The following is a 26,433-nucleotide window of genomic DNA, read 5'->3' as shown; positions in this document are numbered from 1 at the left end:
AATTTTTAATCTCTCAACTAGTTAATTTTAGACGTAGAAAGCATATATTTGCTTCACATTTTACATAGTACTTATTAATAAGATAATGCATAGCACATAGTAGATTAATTAAAAACGTAGTAGTAAATAGTTGAAGACAAATCTATGGGTAACAATAAGGTGACCAACAGAGATAGTTCCTCAACTACTTGAGAAAAAGATACAAAAAATAAAATGCTGTCATCTCTCTTAAATTATATTTTATTAATTTCTCTCAAAGGGAACCATTTCTTAAATTAATACATACATATTCCTGATTTTAAGTAAATGCTAATAAAACAATTTACATGAAGGTGAACAAAATAGAAATATTAATTGTTACTTGTTACTTGTTGTGATTATTATTGTAAAATGAACTACCCATGACTCTTTATAATGGGATTATAAGATACCTAATTATATGGTATCTGCTCTTCACTGCACCCAAATAAGTTGCCTGGATTTGGTGAAGAAACAAAATTTTCAAGAAAAAGTACAGTGAAAAGTTGATAGGGTGAAGAATATATATTCTTTCAGGAGGATTTATAAGTGAGGAAGTATCCAAAGGGTTGAGCCAGGAGAATCTTCATGTAAGTGGGAAAAATGTCAGGTTAATCACAAAACAAGATGTCAGTATGGTAAGGAAGGCTACAGATGGTGATGTAGAGCAGAACCATGTAAAATTTTGTGAGTACCCCTTCCGTCTTCATCCCACTGAGCATATGTGCCTGTTCGATACCAAATTACAGCATGGATGGGGGGATATGGGGATCATTGCAGTCCTATCATATTTTTAATGATTCTGTAATTAAGAAAAGTTCAAAAGTATTTAAAGTTCTTTTTCCTTCTTACTTGATAAGGACAGAACATACTTTTCTCTCCACAATATACACCGTTATGTATTCTGAACCTCTAAAAGTTTATAAAAGAAAAAAAGTCATGGCAGTAACTTTTGGTGAAGTGAGAGTTTCATCAGTAACAGGAATTAAATGAGAGATGGGTTATTGCAAACGTGAACACGAACTTCATAGTTTTAGTACGACATTTTGTTTGCAAATAAATATCTCAAGTGCTTTCCAAAGGAATGAAAATGGAAAGACAAGTAAAAGACTAGAATTACATAAGATCCAGATGAAGAGGATAGGATTCCTATATCATTCATGAATTCATTTAACTAGAGTTTTTCTATATCATGGGACTGTACAAAAGGCCTAGCAGGCATGTTTTTAAGCAAGCGTTCATTGAAACATGGTTCATTAACTTGTGGCCTAAATATCAGAGAATAGTTCAAGAGGTAAGTATCAGGGTATTGAAGGAGAAGATCCATGTTGACATTTCCCAAGAATCTACTGTTCCAGAATCCTTGGGAAAATTACATTAACTTTAGACATACAACATTACAAACAGTAGACACATTTTGTTTTAAAAAATCTTTATATAAATTAAATGGCTGGAGTAAACATTTGTACTACTACCCATGTTCTTCACCCTCCCCCTCCAAAAAACAAAACAAAACAAAACAAAACCACAGCAGTTCTAAGATTTCTTTCATGCTACACTCAAGTCACTAAGGAAAGCCAAAGGACAAGTCTCAGAGAAAGACTGTCTTTGGTAAAGATATCTTGCTTCTAGTCTTTAAATTTCTACCAGTGTGGTGGCATGGTACATACTGATTTTAAATGTTCCTAGCATGTTGGAATCTTATGGTGAGACTTAGATAATACCATGAGCTTCAGATGGTTTGGCTCACATTTATTTCTTTTAAGTCATGGAGTTTAGGCTAAAATACTATTAGATTATGGTGAGGTAGTGAAAATTTTGGGAGGAACTATGAATCTTCCCAAGGCCTTTTGAATTTTCAGCATATTATACTTTCCAGGATCAATGGAGTTTTCTAGCAGAATCTACTATATCTATAAATTAAGATAAATCTATAAGATACTAATGATTATCCCAACAATAATAGTAGAGAATTTTAAAACACATATATATTCATATGCATACACACATGCACATTTGAAATTAAAAGAAATGAATCTTTAACAGCAAACTTACTACCCCTCATGTTGCTTTTAAAATGGCTTTGTATTTGACTTTGAGTGTTCTGATGGCCAGGGAAATAGGGGAAATATGCTGAAAAGTTACTTTCAGAAGAAAGAATAATAGTTCCTCAGAGGAGTTTTGGTCTGGTTCTCTCATAGCCCTGATTCTCAGAATTTAGTTATAACCAAAAACCTGTCCTCATAAGACAGAGTCATTATTGATATCAAGTCTTCATGAGGCAGGTCTAAAGAGACTTTGGAAGCACTGGGTCTAGGAGTTTTAAAGGAAGCTGAGGAATAAGCAGCTATTTAAATTTTCTACAATTTTGTCTGGAAATCTCATTAGGAAAATATATATTTTTTCTCTATGTTGAAATAGTATATGGTCTATGTAAATTAAACATTCTGCAGTTAGAGTTTTGCCACTAGATGATGTTCTTGCATTTTTAATAAGGCAAAATAAAGTTTGAATTATATTATACTGTTCCTATTCTGTCCAGAAAGTGATAAACAATGGGATTACAACAGTAAATTTTGAAAATACACTTCTTTTTAAAACAAGCATTGGAAGAACTAGGTGGCACCATGTGAAGTCCAAGAGACTAGACCATCATTATTTAATTCTAGTGTGTAAGGCTTGTGGTTGGAATGATATTTTGATCTAGTAACCATGTGAGTTTTTGTTATTGTTGTCCTCAGTAATGCTTTTATTTGTGGCCCTGTGGTGCTTAACATGCAAAATAGGCTATGAGGCATTTGTTTCCCTAAAGAAATGTTTCAGCACAGATAATTTAAAATCCATGCTCTTAAATTTTTAATTGCAAAAGCCAAAATCCATAAAAAAGAGGGCAAAAGACAGAAGAAACAAGTCAGAGGGCTCCTTTTCCTCCTCTTCACTCTAAGGGACTGCACTGGGTTGCACAGTGGGACAAGAAGACGATATGGAGGGGAATACAGTGTTAGATACCTGGATGCCTCTGAGTGGGAGCTGTGATGTGCCTATCCTCTTGAGTGAAGCCCCCTTGGAGAAGTGTGTGCATATGTGTGTGTGTGTGTGTGTGTGTGTGTGTGTATAAAACTCTAATGTATCTAGCTTTTTCTTCATCAATACGAATGGGTAACTAAATGCCACTACTATATTAGAATAATGTAGCATGAAAGAGAAAGAAAAGCAACATGATCAACATGAAAGAATGTGGGGAGAAAAGAATGGAGGGAGAGAGCTAGTTTAAGGAATTGACATACATGATTGCAGAGGCTGGAAAATTCAAAATCTATAAGATAGGCCAGCAGGCTGGAGACTCAGGGAAGGGTTGATGTTATAGCTGGAGTCCAAAGACAATTTGGAGGCAGAATTCCCTTTTCCTTGGGGTATGTCAGTCTTTTTTTTTCCTCTAGGGTTTCAACTGATTGGAGATCCTCCACATTATGGAGGATAATTTGCTTACTCAAAGTCCACTGATTTAAATGTTAATGTCATCTAAAAATATCTTCATAATAACATCAAGACTAGAATTTGACCAAATATCTGGGTACCTTGCCTAGCTAAGTTGACACATAAAATTAACCATCACAAACATTAAACATTTCTGCTGAAAACATTTAGAGAATAAAGTTTAAAAAATCAACTAGAATGTAAACAAAAGAGAAAAAAAGACTGGATATATAAAATTAAATGGAGACTACAAATCTCAGATTTCAAGAGATCACGAGACAGCATAGTTAGTAAAAAAACAGAAGACCGGTATCTAAAAAATGATGAAATTTCAGAATACTAAAATAAAGATTCTAAAAGTTTTTAGAGAACAAAAAACTTACTTCTAAAGGAATATGAATCCTATTGGCATCAGAAATTGTCATCAACAATCACTGGATGATAGACGACCGTATGTAATCCCTTGAAAACTGGAGGGAAAAAGTGATAGTCCACCTCAAATTCTATACCCATGCCAACTATCATTCAAATAAGTCAGGAAGAAGGGATTTTCAGACGTGTAGTGACTTAAAGTTTATCTTCCACATATTGTTATTTAAAAAGTTACTCCAGCAAATCAAGACGTTAAAACAGTATCAAAGGAAAAGACCACCCTTTACATATATCTTAAGCAAATAAGTCAAATGTATTACTTGCTTAGCAAGTAAGAACAGAAGATGTAGTGTACAGACTTTGAACAAAGCAAAGAGCAAACTTTACATACTTCTGAGGAGAGTGAAATTTAGGCACTGGCTCACTTTCAGAAGTATCCTGGAGTGAAGCATCTGATGATTAGGCCGTCGTGAGCAGCCTGAGTACTTACATCAATCTCTCATTATTGCCAATAATAGGTTTAAAACATGTTCTGAGATTTCTACTTTATTATTTGGGTTTGGGGCAAAATAACAGTCAGTATTTTTTTTTCTTGATCTTGGACAAGAGAAAATTTTATTCTCAAAATAGAATCATACGGGGCCCAGGAAGGATGAATGCAAGCAAAAGCAAAGAGAAGTTGCAGCTGGCAGTGGCTTAATACATCCACAGCATGACTTAGCCCTATTGAACCAGGAGGTTGGAATTCTATGGGACAGAGATATTTAGTGCCAAAAAGGAATTCATTAAAGTTTATCTTCCATTAAAGTTTATCTCAATCATTATAATTATAATAATTGAGAGTAGAGAGGAAGGAAATGCAATACATATGTTTGAGAGTTGGGGGTGGGGAATTCAATGTAGTGTAGTATCAGTTTTTGTTTGTTTGTTTGGGTTTTTTTGTTTTGTTTTGTCTTATTTATTCCAGGATCAGTTATATTTCCACACCAGATCATTAAGGAAATTTGGCAAAGATACAATTGAATAGTAAGTAAGTAAATGCAACACCGCAGTAAAACATTTAGTTTTGGCAAAGTGTTCATTGTTTTATACTTATTATAAAAGTTGAATAAAAACTATTGATGCAATCTATTTTTTCAATATTATTTTTAATGGTAACACTTCAATCTACTTTTGTACCCTGTATTAATCAACATGCAAGGTACAATATTCAAGCAACTAGAGATTTCTATTTTGTTTTGTTTTGTGGCATTCCAGAATAATAATTAGGACTCACTAAATACTTAAAATCTAATTATGAAAAAAAGGTTAACTAAGCTTGTGTTAGGCAAACATACTTTCTTCATGTATCTTTGGAGAATTTATATTGTTTCCATAGGTAATAGCTCATTTAATATACGCCTAATTTTTTCAGAAGTTATGAGACTTTTCTGCACCTAAAAAGTTAGGGCTTTTCCCATTTCTGCCATTGGGAGTCATGGAGGAGATCGCAGTATGTTATTTACACCTTTAATTTTTACATAGATTAAATCCATAAATTCCTGAAGATATATTCCATTTCATTTTACTTTTATTTATTGACTTCTTGGATGGAAATTTATTCTTTTTCATATGTAAAAGAAACATTGTGACTTTAAAATATAGAATCACAGCTGAAAGCACAAACTCTGGAAACCGGCTGACTGTGTTTGAGTTTAATGACCACCAGTTATACATCACTGTGTGACCTTGAGTATGTTACTTAACCCCTTTCTGCCTCTCTTGCCTCATCTGTAAAGTGACCGTAGTAATAGTATTTATCTTATAGAGCTGTTGTGAGGATCACACAGTGTTTATTACCTATTGTTCTGTTAGAAAACTTAATGGCTTAAAACAATTGTATTGGGCTGATCTTGGACTACTGTAAAATATAACTGAGACTGGGTAATTTATAAGAAAAAAAGTTTAATTGGCTTATGGTTCTGCAGCATCTACTTCTGTGGAGGTATTCCAATCATGACGGAAGGTAAAGGGAGCAGGTATATCACATAGCAAGAACAGGAGCAAGATAGAGAGTATTACAGTATTACAAGTTAGAGAGTAATACAGTATAAAGGGTATTACACACTTTTTTTTTTTTTTTGAGATGGAGGCTCGCTCCGTCACCCAGGCTGGAGTGCAGTGGCGCGATCTCAGCTCCCTGTAAGCTCTGCCTCCCGGGTTCACGCCATTCTCCTGCCTCAGCCTCCTGAGTAGCTGGGAATACAGGCGCCCACCACCACGCCCAGCTAATTTTTTGTATTTTTAGTAGAGACGGGGTTTCACCGTGTTAGCCAGGATGGTTTTGATCTCCTGACCTTGTGATCTGCCTGCCTCGGCATCCCAAAGTGCTGGGATTACAGGCGTGAGCCACCATGCCCAGCCTACACACTTTTAAATGACAAGATCTTGTGATAACTCACTCACTATCAAGAGGATGGCACCAAGAGAATGGTGCTAAACTATTCATGAGAAATCCACCCCCTTGATCCAGTCACCTCCCATCAGGCTCTATCTCCAACACTGGGGATTACAATTCAACATGAGATTTGGTGGGGACATACACTGAAACTATATCATTCTGCCCCTGGCCTCCCAAGTCTCATGTCCTTCTCACATTGCAAAATATAATTATGCTTTCCCAATAGTCTCCCAAAGACTTAACTCATTCTAGCATTAACTCAAAAGTCCCAAGTCTAAAGTCTTGTCTAGAGATAAGTTCCTTCCACCTAGAGGCCTGTAAAACCAAAACAAGTTATTTACTTCTAGGACACAATAAGAGTATAGGCATTGGGTAAACATTCCCATTTCAAAACACAGAAATCAGCCAAAAGAAAGGGGCTGCAGGCCCTATGCAAGCTCAAAACCCAGCAGGGAAGTCATTAAATCATAAAGCTCCAAAATAATCTTTGATTCCATGTTCCACATTCAGGGCACGCTGGTACAAGGGGTGGTCTCCTAAGAACTTAGGCAGCTCCACCACTGTGGCTTTGCAGGTTTCAGCCCCCATGGCTGCCCTCACAGGTTGTTGAGTGCCTGCAGCTTTTCTAGGTGCAAAGCTTAAGCTGCTGGTAGATTTACCATTCTGGGGTCAGGAGTATGGTGGCCCTCTTCTCACAGTTCCACTAGGCAGTGCCCCAGTGGGGATTTGATGTGGGGTCTTCAACTTCACATTTCCTCACCACACTGCCCTAGCAGAGGTTCTCTGTGAGGGCTTGGCCCTTGCAACTAGCTTCTGTCTGGCACCCAAGTTTTTTCATACAACCTTTGAAATCTAGGTAGAGGCTGTCAAGCCTCTTTCACTCTTGCTTTCTGTGTGCCTGCAGGCTTAAAACCACATGGAAGCCACCAAGGCTAATGGCTTGCACCCTCTGGATCCTTGCATCCTGAGCTGTACTTGTGCCCCTTTGAGCCAAGGCTGGAGCTGGAGCAGCAGAATTTGAGGAGCAGTGTCCTGAGGCTGTGTATGGCAGTGGAGCCCTGGGCCTGGCCCATGAAACTATTCTTTTCTCCTAGTCCTCTGAGCCTATGGTGGGAGGGGCTGCTGCAAATGTCTCTGAAGTGTCTTCATTTCAGAAATGCCTTTGCCTTTCGAAAGGCCTCTGAAAGCCCTTTTCCCATTGTCTTGGCAATCAGTACTTGGATCCTTTTTAGTTATACAAGTATCTCTATCAAGAGGTTGGTCCACAGCATGCTTGAATTTAGCTCCCAAAAAAGCTTTTTTCTTTCTTTGCCACATGGCTAGGTTGTAAACTTTCCAAACCTTTACACTCTGCTTTCTGTTTAAATATAAATTCCAACTCTAAGTCATTTCTTTGCTCCCACATCTGAGCATAGGATATTCGAATCAGCCAGGTCACATCTTGAATGCTTTACTACTTATAATTTTTTTTCACCTGATACTCTAAATCAGGAGTGTTCAATCTTTTGGCTTCCCTGGGCCACATTGGAAGAAGAATTGTCTTGGGCCACACATAAAATACACTAATGCTAACAATAGCTTATGAGCTAAAGGAAATGCAAAAAAAAAAATCTCATCATGTTTTAAGAAAATTTACAAATTTGTGTTGGGCTGCATTCAAAACCTTCATGGGCCACATGTGGCCTGTAGGCTATAGGTTCAACAAACTTGCTCTAAATCATCACTGTTTAGTTCAAACTTCCGCTGATCACTATGGCATGAACAAAATGCAGCCAAGCTCTTTACTAAGGCCTAACATGTGTGCCCTTTGCTCCAGTTTCCAATAAGCTTTTTGTTCCATCTGAGACCTCAGAAATCCGGCCTTCAGGGTCCATATTACTATCAGAATTTTGGTCACAACCATTTAATCAGTCTCTAAGTAGTTCCAAACTTCCCCTCATCTTTCTCATCTTCTGAGTCCTCCAAAATATTCCAGCCTCTGCCCATTACTCAGTTCCAAAGCTGCTTCCACATTTTCAGATATCTTTATAGCAATGCCTCAGTATTCAGTACCAATTTTCTGTATTAGGCTATTCTTGCACTGCTATAAAGCAATACCTGAGATTAGGTACTTTATAAGAAAAGGAGCTTAATTGGCTCATGGTTCTGCAGGCTGTATAAGAAGCATAGTGGCATCTGCTTCTGGGGAGCCCTCAGGAAGCTTCCAATCATGGCAGAAGGCAAACGGGGAGCAGGCACATCATATGGTGAGAAGATGAACAGGAGAGAGAGTGGGGGTGACATGCCATACACTTTTAAATGACCAGGTCTCAGGAGAACTCACTCACTATCTCAAGGACACCACCAAGGGGATGGTGCTAAACCATTCATGAGAAATCCACTCCATGATCCAATCACCTCCCACAAGGCCCCACCTCCAATATTGGGAATTCCAATTCAGCATGAGATTTGACAAGGACATGCATCCAAACAGTATGAACAATGATGAACATTTATTATTTCTCACGTTTCTGTTGGTCAAGAAGATGAAAGATGTTTAGCTTGAAGTTCCGACTCTTTAAGGTCTCTGATGGTGTAGCAATCAAGAATTTGGAGCTGTACTGGCTTACTTATTGGCTGGCAAGTTGGTGCTGGGTATTGACATGAGACATCAGTTCCTCTTTTTGTGGATCTCTGCGAAAGATACCTAAGTGTCCTTACAACATAGTGGCAGCCTTCCTCCAGAGCAGATGATCTGAGAGAGGAAGAAGCTATCCTCTTTATGACCTAGTCTCAGAATCACATAGCATCACTCCTACCCCATTCTACTCAATAGAATGAATCATTCAGTCTGCCCACATTTGAGGAAAAGTGAATGCAAGGGGAAGAATGTCAATGAATTAATGACATTTAAAAGTATTGGAACTATTACATATATAAAGTATATACATCAATCATTAACACAAAATAAGTAATACATAGTGTTTGGTATTGTATCTTTAAAAAACTATAAACATATTGTCCCAGTGCTTGGTCGTTGGTGTGTAGTCATTTGTTTCACTTTCATATATTTATTTTTTATTCATCATTTTGAAAAACTGTCTAATTAATTATATTAATTTATTAATAGACTCTTTGAGGCTTTCTATGAATACAGCCACAGTCTCTGCAAATAAAGATTTTTTTTTTATTTTTGAATCTTCATGCATTTTATCTTTGACTGATTTTACTGTATGGGTAAGGATCTCCAGTATAATATTGAAAGAAGTGGTGACAATAGATATTCTTGGTTTATCCTAGAATTAGGACATACTCTCAACTTTTCACTTGTGGTATTGACAGAAAGCATTTTGCAGATGTTCTGTGTTAGTCAAGAATGTTTTCGTCCATACCTAGTTTGCTAAGTTTTTATCAAGAACAAATACTGAATTTTGTTTTCTTTCCTGAGGCTGCTGAGATACATATGATTTTCTTCTCTTAGAATGTAATTGTGATAAATCACAACTTCACCTTTCCTCTTTTTCATTAGATCTTCCCAGAGCTAAGGACAGTCCTATCCTGAGGTTTCTGAGTGATTTAGACCAGGATTCACGGCCATGTCAACTCTGAAAGAAAACCTTTAGTCACTAACATTTTACACTTTTGCCTCTGTTGTAGGTGTCAAGTCTTGATAAATCAGGATTTGCATTTATTGTAAGTATTTTTTCTAGAGTTAATTTTTTATACTATATATTTGTTAAAAATATTCTCTGAGTTTTAGCAGAAAGAGCTTTTAATAATAATCCTTACATAGTACACTTTTTATGCAATGAAATAGCTAAATTGGGTCTTTCTGTAGACACTACTAAAAAAGAGTAAGTATAGAAAAATTACATTTTCATTTTTAACTTATTTGAAATAATGTGAAACACAAAAATGCACATACACACCCATACAAACACATTGCACATACTCAAAAAAGCCGCTGAATTTAGTTATATAGATTGAACCTAAATTGATTTCACAGTTGATTTATTTCACAATTATTAGTTGTTTTGCCTTTAGTCGAAAGGTGTACCCATGGAGGAAAATAAGTCCTACTTTCCCTCTGAGCTCCTATGAACAAAACAAAACATCACAGAGCTGGAGCCAGGCAGTACATTAGCCTGCATTCAGTAAAGCAGAAACAAAGCTGTATTTTACATTTCCTCTTAGAATAATAATTAAAAAAGAAACTAGCCTTTCTCTTTTGCCTTGGAATTGAGCCCTGCTGACCTTAAATATTTTACCTTTTCCCCTATTTAGCAGTCCAGTAGGTAAGAATTACTCGTGGCTAGCCAGCTGGAAAAGAAGACAGCCTCCCAGCTCCACCTCTGAAACTTACTTTCCTTCGCTTTTGACCATGCCTGAAGTGGCTCCTTCTCAGTCCAGCAGTCAGTATTCTTTGAACATCAGGACTGCTGTCACAAGCAGTTGCAGGTGTCAAATCTCAATACATGTCAAACAAATTGATTTCACTCATTTTGCTTCTTGGGTTTCTCCTAGAAGAGTGAGGGTTGGTTTAAAAAAGAGGGTGTATGGGAAAATCTGGCAAAGTCTTTGTACATATTGGCAAAGCATAAAGAAAGGCAAAGTTGGCAAGACACAGAATAATAATTACTACTATACTCAGAGTGCCTAGTATATGCCAGGCATTTATAAACACAATTGCATTTACTCTTTTACCACTCCAGGGAGCAAGCATTGTTTCCTCCAGTTTACAGATGAGAAGCTGATGTTCCGAGTTTCACACTAGTTAGTGGTTGAGCTGGGATATGAATCCAGTTCTTTTCAATTCCAAAGTCCACACTGACCCTTGCTTTAGTCATCCTAAACAATACATTTTCATTTTACACTTCTGATTGCTTAAATACATTATCAATGGTATATATTTAAAAGCACAAGCAAATTTTAACAGTCAAATATAACAACAAATGAACTGGAATAATCAGTCATGTGTGCTTTGAGTAATACTGCATTCAAGAGCATGCTAACACGATGCCCTTCTATTTGGGGCACTATAGCAAGACAGTGTCTTGCCAAGTCCTCCAAATTCATAGGTTGTGAATTTTAATAAACATTCCTTTTAGGCAAAGAAGCAGCGCACAAATATTTTAATGGGTCATGAAAAACAACATTCTGGTGTAAAAGAACTTTCAGATTTTGTATAATAGTTTAATTGGTTGTCACTTGTTTATGATCATGAACAAATTACCAACCAATAATAGGTGCACCAGTTCCAACAACTTTATTGTCTTCAAATGATACCACCTGTCTTAAAACTACTGGAGAAATAACTGACCTTACAATAGATACTTGGACAACTGTTTGTTACATTTCCAAATTTGTGGCTTTGAAAAAAAAATATTCTGCTGTTATTTCTACAAGCAATTTTTTTCTATGAATAGCTATGAATACAGCCCTTCTGGATTTCAGGGAATTATACCTTTTACAAAAGTAGCATACCTAGATGAAATGTGACAGCCTAACTTTATAGACTTCAAACTTCCTTCTAGGGAAGTTTTGAGAAGGGAGGAGAAACTGGTTGTATCCAGAAGGATTCTTCCATAGTAGTGCGTGGATAAAGATAAACACAACATTCCTACCTTTGTCAGGAAGTAAAAATTGTGAGTTATACTAACTTTCAATTTGGAATAAGTTATAAATAGCCAATTGAATACAAAGACTATGGTCTTATTTCCTGTAGTTTCTTGATTCTATTTCATGCATTCATTTATTTATTGATGTACTCTTTACTTAATAAACATTATCAACAAATATCAATTTCCTAGGATAGAGTGAAAGGATTTTTTTTCTCTTTTGTGATGCTTATACTCAGAGAAGAGATGTGTATCATATGTAGATTGCTTAGGAAGAATAAAGTATCATCCTGCAAGGGGACTATCTAAGTTTTCTGCCTCTTCTCCTTATAAGAATCTATCCTCTCCATGTTTTGTGGATTCAATTGCCACATAATAAATACTGAGAAAGCATTCATAAAATTAAAGTATAGATAAAGCAAAAAGTGAAAGTATATTGTGAATCTTTTTACCCAGTTCTGACAGGCTTTTTCTGTGCTTATGAAACATACATGTATTCATAAAGATTTTATAAAAATAGCATCATGTTATATGCTTTTATGCTTTGTTTCTGTTACCATATCTTGATCCTCTTTCTTTATCAATGCATTTAAATCCCCCTCTTAAAACATTTATTTATGTAGCTTACTTATTATTTAGTTTAATATGCTATTTATTTAATTTAATCTAATATTTTAATTAAAAATTTAAATCAATTTTTTAATTTAAAAAGATAGATATCAATTTTCTTAATTTAAAAAATTATTTCAAATTTTTTAAGAAATTAAGAAAATCATTTTAATTTTCTTAGTGTTTGGTACCAAGGCTGTGATTTTTTTTCTGTTTTTTTCTTGTGTATCTTCAGGGTAAAGATACACCTCTTGCTTTTAGTGTTATAAGCAATGCCAAGACACACAGCAGTATCACCAGACAACTCCGTGTTGACCTATAAGTCTGTTTCTTATCAACATCACATTTCATGGTCAAGTTTAAAGTGGCTCATGAATGTTGCAGTACTCATACCTAGAAAGAATAGTTGTCAGAAAGCCTTTGGAAGCTTCCAGCTTTTTACTACCGATAGTGATCATCTGATCATTGGGTAGTCTGTAACTCTTCTTAAATAAGGAGGAAGTAACAGTAGCTATCTCATGCTCAAAGTCCACAACAATCTAACACAGCTTCTTTTTGTTATGTTTGTTTTCCTTCTCAGCTGTGGCAGTGAAGCTATAGCCACGTTCTGCTTAAGGAAGTCTGTAACAACCTTCCAAGTCCAGACATGTGGTAGGGCATAAACCCCATAAATCCACACTGTCAGTGATACGGTTACCAGAGTCCATTACGACAGAGTGGTGTGACAAAAGGTATTCAGTAACAGGGCTGCCTGTATAGCAACAAAGGTCTCACACATAACCTGAAGCATCTCTATTGTATTGGCCATGGAGTTTAGGGGGACCTCACTAACATGCATAGTAGAAGGTAGATGCCAGGTTTTCTCTATGCCACCCTAGTTGATAATGATGTCATCAATGAGGGTACTTCAGGGAAATGATATACCTCTTGCTTTTAGTGTTATTACCCATGATGCTTCCCACTGGCCCATAGTATCTTTGACATCAACAAAAGAGGAAAACATGTTTCCTGTATCTGTATTTGGGTGATCACAAGCTGACAGACTTCCACATGAAAATCCTGGCAGGAAGAGGTTCACCTTCATTACCTTAGTCAAGAGGGACATGTATGACATGAAGAGAAGCTCATATACAGGGGCAGAGGGGGTTCATATCCAGAAAAATCATGTTTGCCAGTGTCAAAGATGTTGTTAATACTGAGTGCAGAGATCTCATTCTCTATTTGATCTATGTGAAATGGTTACTGCATTGGGTGAAAAGAACCTGGGCAGAAAGCATGAGAATCTCAGATTAAATTTTAATCATTATAATTTTGAAATATTTCAAGCAAACACTGAGTTGTTACATTGAAAAGATATTATTTTGCAAATAATAAGTATTACACACTTTAGAGCTAACCGGCTTGTGTGTATTTGTTGTGTCTACCCCCACCCACATCCAATTATATTAAAATGTCTTGGATACATGGCAAATGCTTAAAATGTATTTGTTAATTTACCAGTAAATTAAACTTTGTCGTAGTGAATAATATTTTATACATTAGTTGGCTATCTCAATGTGTCATTAGTTTTTCTTTCCAAATTAATTATTATTAAAAGCATACTGATTTAAAACTGAGAATAATTTTACAGAAAAGTCCTCAAACAACTCATGCCTTAGTGCTTGATGGGTTTTAAATAATTAATGACAAAAATATTTGATTCTGACAAGCATTCTGGTATTAAGCAATTAACACAAACATTAGCATATGTGGATTTTAGAAGTCTGCCAAATAGCAAATCTGTTGAAACAAATTGATGTTTATTGTTGTTTCATGTCTTTTTCTGCTTTAAGTGTCAAATAATCACAGTACAATTAAAGAATAGGCTTTAATTGTAAGCTATAAACAAGATGTAATTGCTAATAAAAGTTATTGTATACATAGGTGTGCCTTTATTTTTTGAGGCTATAATCCAGTCATGAAAATGAACCCTGGTCCATGTTCTCAGTGTCTAAAGAAACCAGAGAATTCAGATCTTAAGAAAATTTAATACTTTGAATATCCCCTTGTTACTTACTTTCTTTTTGTTTAAATTTCTTAGGTATTTGTGTTTAATGAACTCCCAGTCCCTTTGTTAAGGGCAAAAGCTTATATTTTCTTAGCCTAGTGAAAGACAAGCACAAGAAAGAAGTGAAAGGGGAAGTGGATGAAAGGGGGATCAGAAAATATGCTTAGATTTGTTATAAGTAACTAAATCCTCATGATTACATCTAAGCCTATCTACAGTACCACCATCTCTTGCCTGCCATATAATACTGTCTTGACTGCCTTCTTCATGTTTTCTTTACACCTTTATATAGCAGCCAAGATGATTTTTTAAAAAGGTAAATCAGATCATATTTGTCACCCTTTAAGTCCCTCCAGTGGCTTCCTCTTGTCCAGAGAATAAAAGCCCGATGGCATACAATAACATACAATACCTCCTATAGTCCTGTTCCTGCCTAGTAGTTCTACCTCATCCCATGCCACACCCCTACTATGCTCCAGCTACAAGGCCTCCTGTCCTGGCAGAGAACAAGCCCAGTTTTTCTGCCATAGGATTCACATTTGCTGCTTCTTCTGCCAAGACGACTGTAGTTTTAGGTCTTTCCATGGCTGGCTTCTTCCAGGTTTTACAGTCTCAGTTTAAATGCCGTATCCACAGAACTTTTCTTAATATATTAGAAAATGCATTTCTTATTCCACCCCTTTATTTCTTTACCCAACTTTATGTTTTTCACAGCAATAGTCACTTTCCAAAATTATGTTGCTCACATATTTTTTTCTCCAAATCCTCTCCCCACTAAAATATAGGTTCGGCCAGAGCTAAGCCTGGGGCAATGCCAGGCATATATTATGTGCTTAATAATGTTGATTGAAAGCATGGATCATGGATAATCTTGAATGCTAAAAAGTTGGCCCAGTGTTCAAGTTTAGATCTCTGTATGAGATGTATCTGAGTAATATTTTCTTGTCTCCTGTACTCATGATTTTAAAGTATTTAGAGGATGTGAATATTTTGTGACACGTTTAATTATGTTTATAAGCCTATCTTCAAAGAGCAGTGTTGGAATAGAATTTATGTTTAATCAATCAGATACTAAATCACATGTGCTGGCAATGACCACGTGTCCAGAAATCTGTGAAGGTATCTTGAGGAAGAGTGAATAGAAATCACTTAAATTTAACTTTACACATATTGAATATGCTTTATTGCTTAAAAGTCTGATATTGCTTTAACATGTTTGTTCATTCCTGACAGTTGAAGGAAATAAAAAATTAATTTATCTAACACTATTATGTTCTAGGCACTACGATAGGTAGTAGTACTTCGTACCAAGTTTTACCATCTAAAATATCAGAGTCTCTGCCTGATAATCTAGGGAATACTCCTGGATCTTACCCAAGCCCACCAAGGTGATAACTCTACAAGTCTGCAAGACTTGCAGTGTTACTGGGCCTGCAGTGCCCACTAGTGAAAGATGGCTGCAGTGAACAAAGAATTAGATAATAACACCTGATTCCTTTTGAATATCCAAAAAGCCTTCTCAAGAAAGATGGGTACAAACAAGCCCAGACTATGAAGGTTAAAATAACCATCTAGCTCATCAATGCCAAGACATTGAAAAACATCCACAAGCACCAAGATCATCCAGGAAAGCATGACCTCACCAAACAAACTAAATAAGGCACCAGGGACCAATCATAGATTCAAAGAGATATGTGGCCTTTCAGACACAAAATTCAAAAGAGCTGCTTTGAGATAGCACAATTGAATTCAAGATAACAAAGAGAGGAAATTCAGAATCCTATCAGATAAATTTAACAAGTAAATTGAAATAATCTTTTGTAATTAAGCAGAAATTCTGGAGCTGAAAATTCAATTGAAAAACTGAAAAATACATCAGAGTCTATCAAAAGCAGAATTCATCAAACAGAAGAAAGACAGTGAGAGTGAAGACAGCACATATGAAAATACACAGTCAGAGGGAACAAAAGGAAAAAAGAATAAAAAAGAATAAAGCATGCCTACAAGATCAAGAAAATAGCCTCAAAAAAGCAAATCTAAGAATTATTTGGCCTGAAAAAGAAGGGAGAGGGAAATATTGTGGTAGAAATTTTATTCAAAGGTATAATAACAGAGAAATTTTTAAACCTAGAGAAAGGTATAAGTATTCAAGTACAAGAGAGTCATAGAACACCAAGCCAATTTTGCCTAAATAAGACTATCTTCATACATTTAATAGTAAAATTCCAAAAGGTCAAGGATAAAACAAAAATCCTAAAAGCAGCAAGAGAAAATACATAAATAACATATAAGGCAACTCCACTATGTCTGGCAGCAGACTTCTCAATGAAAAACTTATAAGCCAGGAGAAAGTGGAATGACATAAAGTGCTGAAAGAAATAAACTTTTATCCTAGAATAGTACATCCAGAGAAAATATCTTTGAAATGTAAAGGAAAAATAAAGACTTTCCCAGACAAAAGCTGGGGGATTTCATCACCACAAGACCTGTCCTACAAGAAATGCTAAAAAGAGTTCTTCAATCTGAAAGAAGAGGATGTTAATAAGCAGTAAGAAATTATCTGAAGGTATACACTCACTAGTAACAGTAAGTATAGAGACAAATACACAATATCACTGTAATTTCGGTGTGTAAACCACTCGTACCTTGAGTAGAAAGACTAAAAACAAGCCTATCAAAAATAATAGCTACAAAACCTTTTTAAGAAATAGTCTAAAAAGATATAAATAGAAACAACAAAAAGTTAAAAAATGGGAGAGATGCAGTTAGATTGTAGAGTTTTTATTTCTTTTCTCTTTGCTTATTTTTTGGTAGTTTTTTTTCAATCAGAGTTAATTTAGCAAAAGCTTAAAATAATTGATTATAAGATGTTATTTACAAGTCTCACAGTAACTTCAAATCAAAACATCTACAAGAGATCCACATAAAATAAAAGGCAAGAAATCAAAACATACCACCATAGAACATCCCTTCTACACAAAGAAAAACAAGCAGGAAGGCAAGAGGCAAGAAGGAAGAAAGGAAGGCAGACAAGAAGAAAGAAAAGAAGGAAGACAAGAAAGAAGAATGAAAAGAAAGAAAAACCACAAAATAATTTTAAAAAGCAAGGAATAAGATGACATAGTAAGTCCTTACTGTTCAATAATAACATGGAATGTAAATAGACTAAACTTTCCAATCAAAAGACATACAGTGGCCGAATGAATTAAAAAAATAAGACCCACCTATAAGCTGTTTACAAGAAATTTATTTCATATATAAAGACACACACAGGCTGAAAATAGATGGAAAAATATATTTCATGCAAAGAAAACCAAAAAGGTGCAGAAGTAGCTATACTTAGAAAAAATAGATTTCAAGACAAAAGCTACAAAAAAAGACAAAGATGGTTACTATATAATGATAAAAGTGTCAGTTAAGCAAGAGGATATAACAAATATAAATTCATATGAACCCAACACTGGAGCACCCAAATACTTACATCAAATATTACTAGAGCAAAATAAAAATGTAGACCCCAATATAATAAAAGCTGCAGACTTCTACACTCACTTTCAGCTTTAGACAGGTCATCCAGACAAAAAAATCAACTGATAAACACCACACTTAATCTGCACTATAGGACCAATGGACCTAATAAATCGTTACAGAACATTTTCTCCAGTGGCTGCAGAATACACACTTTTCTTCTCAGCACATACATTATTCTCAGTGATACAGCACATGTTAGGACTCAAAATAATTTTTAAAAAAATCAAAAAGTTGTAATAATATCAAGTATCTTCTCTGACCACAATGGAATGAAACTAGAAAACAATAACAAGAGGAACTTTGAAAACTATACAAATGCATGTAAATTAAACAATATCTTCCTGAATGACCAGTGGGCAAATACAGAAATTAAGAAGTAAACTGAAAAGTTTCTTGAAACAAATGAAAATGCAACATGCCAAAATCTATGGAATATAGAAAAAGCAGTACTAAAAGGAAAACTTAGAGCAATAAGCTACCTCAAAAAAATTTAGAAAAACTTTAAATAAGCAACCGGATTATGTATCTTAAAGAACCCCAGAGCAAGAGCAAACCACAAAATTAACAGAAGAAAAGAAATAATAAAGATAACAGCAGAAATAAACTTGAGACAAAAATACAAAATAAACAAAATTGACAAAGCTCTACCAAGACTAATTAGAACAAAAAAGAGAAGACCCAAATAAATAAAATTAGATGAAAGGAGGCATTACAAGTGATACCACAGAAATACAAAGGGTCATTCGAGACTACTGTGCACAACTATGTGCCAATAAATTGGAAAATCTAGAAAGAAACTGATAAATTCCTAGACACAGCCCTTCAAGATTAAAACATAAAGAAATCCAAAACCTGAATAGACCAATAACAACCAACAATATTGAAGCCATAATAATAAGTCTTCCATCAAGAAAACCCTGGGACCTGATTGTTTCACTGTTGAATTCTACCAAACATTTAAAGAAACAATATGAATCGTAGTCAAGCTATTCCAAAAAGTAGAGGCGGGCAGAATACTTCCAAACTCTTTCTATGAGACCAGTGTTACCCTAACACCAAAACCAGGCAAAGAAAAAAGAAAACTATAGGTCAATATCCTTCATGAATATTGATGCAAAAGTCTTCAACAAAATACTAGCAAACTGAATTCAACAACACATTAAAAAGATCATTAATCATGATCACATGTGATTTATCCAGGGAATGCAAGGATGACTCAACATATGCAAATCAAAGAGACACATAATATCAACAGAATGAAGGACAAAAATCATGTAATCATTTCAATTGATGCTGAAACAGCATTTGGTAAAATTCAAAATCCCTTCATGGTAAAAAAAACACTCAAGAAACTGGGTAGAGAAGAAACATACTTCAACACAATAAAAGTTACATATGGCAGACCCACAGATAGTTTGTTCTGAATGGGGAAAAACAGAAAGCCTTTCCTCTAAGATCTGGAACAGGAAAGAAGTGTCCAGCACACTACTGGATGTCCTAGCTATGGCAATTAGACCAGAGAAAGAAATAAAGACCATCTAAATTGAAATAGAAGTCAAACTATCCTTGTTTGCAGACAAGTTAATCTTATACATAGCAAAACCTAAAGACTCCATGAAAAAAAAAATTAGAACTGATACATTCGATTGCAGGATAGAAAATCAACATACAAAATTCAGTAGCATTTCTATAAACTAACAACAAGCAATTTGGAAGAGAAATCAAGAAAGTAAATGTATTTACAATAGCTACGAATAAAATACCTAGGAATAAACTTAACCAAAGTAGTGAAAGATCTCTACAATAAAGAGTATAACACATTAATGAAAGTAATTAAAGAGGGCACAAAAACCTGGAAAGATATTCCATGTTCACGGATTGGAAAATATATTGTTAAAGTGTCCATATTGCCTAAAGCAATCTGCAGATTCAGTGCATCCCTATTAAAATACCAATGATTTTCTTCACAAAATAATAGAAAAAAATTCTAAAATGTATATGGAACCATGAAAATTCCAGAAAAGCCAAATCCATCCTGAGCAAAACAAAACTGGAGGACTCACATTACCTTAATTAAAATTATATTACAGAGCTGTAGTATATTACAAACGACATGGTAGTGGCATAAAAACAGACACACAGACCAATGAAGCAGAATAGAAAATCCAGAAGTAAGCCCATACTTCTACTCATCTTTGAAAAGATGTCAAGAACATACATTGGAGAAAGGACATAAATCATTCTGGGAAAACTGGATATCAGAAGAATAAAACTAGATCCCTGTCTCTCACCATGTACAAAAATCAAATCAAAATGGATTAAAGACTTAAATCTAAGACCTCAAACTATAAAACTGCTAAAGAAAACTTTGGGGGAACTCTCCAGGACATTGGTCTGGGCAACAATTTCTTGAGTAATACACTGAAAGCACAGGCAATCAAGGCAAAAATGAACACCTCAGATCACATCAAGTTAAATAGCTCCTGCACAGCAAAGGAAGCAATCAACAAAGTGAAGAGACAACTCACAGAATGGGAGAAAATATTTGCAAACTATTCATCTGACAAGAGGTTAATAACCAGAATATATAAGGAGCTCAAAGAACTCCACAGGAAAATTAGATCAATCTAATTTAAAAATGGGCAAAAGATCTGAATAGACATTTCTTAAAAGAAGACATATAAATGATCAAAAGATATATAAAAAAAGTTCAACATCATTAATTATCAGAGAAATGCAAAGCGAAACTTCAATGAGCTATCATGTCACCCCGGTTAAAATGGCATATGTCCAAAAGACAGGCAATAATGTATGGTGGCAAAGATGTGGAGAAAGAGGAAACCCTATACACTGTAGGTGGGAATGTAAATTAGTACAACCACTATGGAGAGCAGTATGTAAGTTCCTCAAAAAACTAAAAATATAACTACCATATGATACAGCAATCCAACTGCTAGTTATATACCCCAAAGAAAGAAAATCATTCAATTGATGAGACATCTGAATGCCCATGTTTATCACAGCACTATTTACAGCAGCCAAGATTTGGAACCAACCTAAACAGGATCCATCTACAGATGAATGGATAAAGAAAATGTTGCACATATACATAGCAGAATATAATTCAGCCACAGCAAGAATTAAATCCTGTTATTTGCAACAACATAAATGGAGCTGGAGGACATTGTTAAGTGAAACAAGCGAGGCGCAGGAAGACAAATTTTGAACATTCTCACACATTTGTGAGAGCTAACAATTAAATACAATTGAACTTATGGCGATAAGGAGTAGAATAATGCTTATCACAGTCTGGTAAGGGCAGCTGGGGCTAGTGGGTTGGGCGGGAGGACAAGGTAGGGAAGTGGGGATTTTCAATATGTGCAAAAATATAGTTAGAAAAAGTGAACAAGATATGGTGTTTAATACAACAGGGTGATTACAGTCAACAATAATGTATTGCTTATTTCAAAATAACTAAAAGAGTAAAATTAAAATGTTCCTAAGACAAAGAAAAGATAAATACATGAATTGATACCCCAATTACTCTGATATTATTACACATTGTATGCCTACAATAAACCATCACAGTTACCCCATAAATACATACACCTACTACGTACCCATAAACATTAAAAATTTAAAAATAAAATTTCAGAGCGTACTGGGGTCTATTACATCTATAAAAATGATCATAATGCAAGACATGTCATGAAAAGTACTACGTAAAAGTGCAAAATTTATTAATTCTTATTTAGGAGATTTGGAAAGACCACATTGAGAAGGTAAATTTTGATGAAATCCTTAAAGAATGTTATGACCTTGACAGAGGGAGTTGGGGACCATGAGCCTGGCTGAGGCCAGAAGCTGGCTGAATGTTTCATTTAAAAGAACGTTAGGTAGAAGTGGGGTGGGGGATAAAATAATACATATTGGGTATAGTGTGCACCGCTTGGGTGACAGGTGCACCAAAATCTCAGAAATCACCACTAAAGAACTTATCCATGTAACTAAAAACCACCTGTACCCCCCAAAAGCTATTGGAATAAAAATAAAAAAGGTTGAGAAACAGAGATCAGCAGGGGAGATTAAGAACAGTTAAGAGAGACAAGAAACAAATAAGTACAGTGTAGCAAAGGCTAAGAAAAGAAAATATAGAAAAGGAGAGGATGTAGAGTCCAACATCGCAGTTATATCAACAGAGAATGCAAAGTAAGAAGGATGCTTCTCCCAATGTATTAGAAATGTTTTATTAAATTAATGAAAGGATCAGGGCCTAGGTAAGTGTTCAGGACTAACCAAAAGGCAACAAAGTAGAGAGAAAATGTAGCCTTAAACTTTAAATTTTTGGTAGTACAGGGAAGAAAGAAAATGGAAGAATAGCATGACAGAAAAGTAAAGCAGAGGGATTGTTTTGACTTGTATTATTTTTAGATTAAAGGAGATTTGGATATGCTTATAGGTCTAGGGGAAATAACTGAAAAAAGAGTTTGGAAATAAGGAATGAGTGATGGCACAAGAGCAGAGGAGAGACAGCTAGGAATGATACAAAGGCACTGGCACAGACAGTAGCCTTGCAAAGAAAGAAATATAATTTATTTTTTCTGACACAGGAGGATAAGAAGAATAGAGGGGCACGGTATACGTCAGAATAGACTAGTATTCTTTGTAACATTTTTTACTGAGAAAAATTTATATAGCATAAAATTCATTTTTAACTATTTTAAAATGTACAACCCAGTGGTTTTTAGAGGATCCACATGTTGTAAAAGCATCATCATTGTCTAATTCTGGTACATTTTCATCATCCTATAAAGAAAACCTATGGCCATTATTCAGTCACTCCTCAAACCCCCTCTTCTTTAGCTCCTGGAAACTATTAATCTGCTTTCTGTCTTTATGGGTTTGTCTATTCTGGACATTTCATACAAATAAGGTCATAATATGTGGCCTTTGCATATGGCTTCTTTCACTTAACATAGTGTTTTCTAGTTTCATCCATGAAGCATGTATCAGTACTTCATTTCTTTTTATGGTTGAATAATATTCCATCTATCAATATACCATTTGTCAATTGATGGCCGTTTAGAATGTTTCCACTTTGAAACTATTATAAATAATTCTGCTATGAAATTTCATGTTTTTGTTTGAACACCTGTTTTCGGTTCTCTCAGATTCCACACATGTGGAATTACTGGTTCATATGGAAATTCTCTGTTTAGCTTGTTGAAGAACTGCTAAACTGTTTTCCACAGTGGCTGAATCATTTTACATTCCCACCAGAAATGCACCAGGGTTCCTATTTCTTGACATTCTCACCAACACTTGTCATTTTTCATTTTATTATTATTACTACTACTACCTTCCCAGTCGGTGCAAAGTTACAGTTTTGATTTATGTTTTCTTGATGATCAAAAACGTTGAACATCTTTTCATGTGCACTTCTAGTCATTTATGCATGTCTTTGGAGAAATAGTTATTTAAGTCTTTTACCCACTTTTAATTGGATTGTTTGTCTTTTTGTTGTTGAGTTGTAGGAGTGCTTTATAAATATTGGATACTAGACCCTTATCAGATATATGATTTGCAAATATTTTCCTTCTGTGGATTGTCTTTTCACTTCATGATAGTGTCCTTTGATGCACAAACTTTTAATTTTGATGAAATATAATTTATTTATTTTTTATTTTGTCATTTGTACTTTTGGTGTCATATCTAAGAATCCATTGTCAAATCCAATGTCATGGTCCAAGATTATTGTTTTGCATGTGCTTACTCATTTCTCTGGCACTGTTTATCAAAATGACTATTCTTTTTCCCGTTTAATGGTCTTGGCACTGTTGTCAAATATTAATTTACCAGAGATGTATGAGACTTTTTATGGACTCTCAACTTTATTCCATTGGTCTATTTGCCTGTCATTGTACCCATACCCTACTTTTGATTATTGAGCTCTGTAATACATTTTGAAATCAGAAAGCATGAGTCCTCCAAAGTTTGTTCTTATTCAAGATAGTTTTGGCTATTTGAGATTTCTTGCAATGTCATATGAATTATAAAATATGAATTTCACAGTCAGCTTGTCCATTTCAGCAAAATTTTAAAAATCAGAATTTTGATAGAGATTGCATGAAATCTGTAGATCAATTTGAGAGTATTGCTATCTTAACAGTATTATCTTTCCATTCATGAACACGAATGTCTTTCCATTTATTTAGAATGTATTTATTTATTCCATATGTTTTCTCATTCCCTATGCTTTTCTATCAAGCTTTTCAGTTTGCTTATTATTTTCCCTATTATCCCTTCTCCTGGGCAGGAGCTGCTAGTGCATTTGCCTTTAAACGGTTTTGACAAATGCCTTCTGGGTGGCCACCTCAGCCGTGAAATTTTCTGAATAAGGAAAAGTGAAGGCAAGCCTTTTGTTCCTCAGTCAACCACCAGACAGGTCAAAACAAACAACCACAATTCTTCGAGAATAAGTTTTGTTCTGCAAACTCTGGTACTAAAAACCAGACAACAGGAATGTAGCCTGTTGTCTTCACTGCTGTCTCTGAGCTGGGGAGTGGCAAATGGGATGAGAGTAAGTTAAAATGCCGCAAAGTTTTCTTCCTGAGACTCATGTTTTTCTCTTGATTCAGCGTGGTTGATTATAGCTGGTTGCTATATACTTGATTAGTATGCAGAGTTCAGATTAAGTTGATTCTGACCATCCTTACCAGGTTATTCACTACTTCTGTGGAGAGATAAGTTTTGCAGTTCTCTCCTCCACCATTTTCCCTTGATGCCACTTCTTGATTAGGTTTTTGTTAAGGTAACAAACAACCCCCACATTTCAGTGGACCAACACTGCAAAGGTTTACTTGCCCATGAATGATTCATAACCATAGTGGGTAAGCTGGAGGCTCTGCTCCATTTCTACTGCTACTTCAGGACTTAGCATAACAGAACAGTCACAACTTGGAACAATGCCAAAAGCTATGGCTGATGGAAAGAGAATGTGGCAGACTATCTACTGACTCTTCAATCTTCCATCTGGAAGTGACACATTCATATTTCAGTGGCCAAAGCAACTCACAGCCATGCCTCACTTCAAAGGGGCAGGAAATTGCACTCCCACCGTGAGCAGGAGAGGGAACTGAATATTTGTCAACGGTAATAATTTACAAAGAAAATTTGAGTATTTTTCCATTAAGGATGTAGTTAGGAGTATTTTTCTATTAAGGTTACAGTTAAGAGTATTGATATGAAATATCCTTGAGCCTCACATAAGAATAAATGGTGAGATAATTTGCTGTTAGTATAGGAGGTGAGGACTATGTGGGGCCCGTTGTATGACAGCATATAAAACATTTGGATCAGTTGTTATATGTAGGTATTCAATACAATGGTAACTCAAAAATAAAGGGAGTTGAACACTGTTGAAGGCCTAGCTGAAGTTAGCTATGTATTTACAATGCAACTAATCATTGTAGGATATTCTTCAGCTTATAGTTCAAGACAAACACAATATTTAGCACTGCAGGGTGACCAACAATATAACATACCACCAAAACACAAGTAAAGACGGTGCTAATTGTAGATGCCTTTTCTTTCCTTCTTCCAGGCTCATGTGATATTTTTGGACAGTTTATTTATTTTCATTTATTCTACTTTGAATAAATCCAGATGTAATGAGGTGAAACCTATGGGAGAAGACTTCCCTGTGGCTTGGCTGGATGATCTTCCCATAAAATGCTATTGACAAGATATAATTCTTGGCCTCCAACAAGAATATTTAAAATCTTTTTTATCTTAAAAAATACGTATGTGACAGCTTCTATTGTTTCACCTTCAGAAGTTTATTAGAGGCTTTGGAAATAAAAATAATGAAAGAAATGATTCTTTGTGTATTGAAGAGAAAATATAAGAGATTCAAACACTGGTGATTTGTTACTTCCTATTTGTGCTAAGGGTGGGTAAGAAGAGACAATTAGATTAAGTGGAACAGACCTAACTACTCCTTTGAAACACTAAATAGGGTGGCAGGGTCAAGGTCAAGCCAGGACACAGGAAGAGTTGCCCTGTTCGTTGACAACTCTGAGAAAATTCTTAGAAATTAATTGTTAAATGTAGGAGGAGAATATTGGCCAGTTGATGGTAAAACCAAAACCAAGAAAACATAAACAGCTGCTTAAGATCTCATGTTCAGTGAGTGGGGGCTTTAATAATGCCATTAGTAAAAACAGAGGAATCAAAATAAGGAAGGACCAGGAGAAAGGAAATACTGGTCTCTAACTCTAGATGCTTTGGATAAGTCATCTAAGTCCTCTAGGTCTCTTAAACTTCTGCAAATTAATAGAGTT

The 26,433-nt window shown here is 35.3% G+C and overlaps 1 long non-coding RNA gene across 1 annotated transcript in view; it reads right to left on the bottom strand.

The window, feature by feature from the left end:
- LOC131383254 (uncharacterized) overlaps positions 1–9,025 on the bottom strand; it is a 51,063-nt gene extending 42,038 nt beyond the window's left edge. Inside the window, exon 1 of the long non-coding RNA XR_009213147.1 lies at positions 8,917–9,025. This is a non-coding gene — a long non-coding RNA (uncharacterized LOC131383254). The remainder of the gene's footprint in view (positions 1–8,916) is intronic.
- Positions 9,026–26,433: the final 17,408 nt, after the last annotated feature.

This window comes from Hylobates moloch, unplaced genomic scaffold, assembly GCF_009828535.3.
Source record: "Hylobates moloch isolate HMO894 unplaced genomic scaffold, HMol_V3 SCAFFOLD_4, whole genome shotgun sequence".
Taxonomy (NCBI): Eukaryota; Metazoa; Chordata; class Mammalia; order Primates; family Hylobatidae; genus Hylobates; species Hylobates moloch.
Note: the sequence above shows the minus strand (reverse complement) of the source record. Positions and strands in the feature narration are given on the sequence as shown.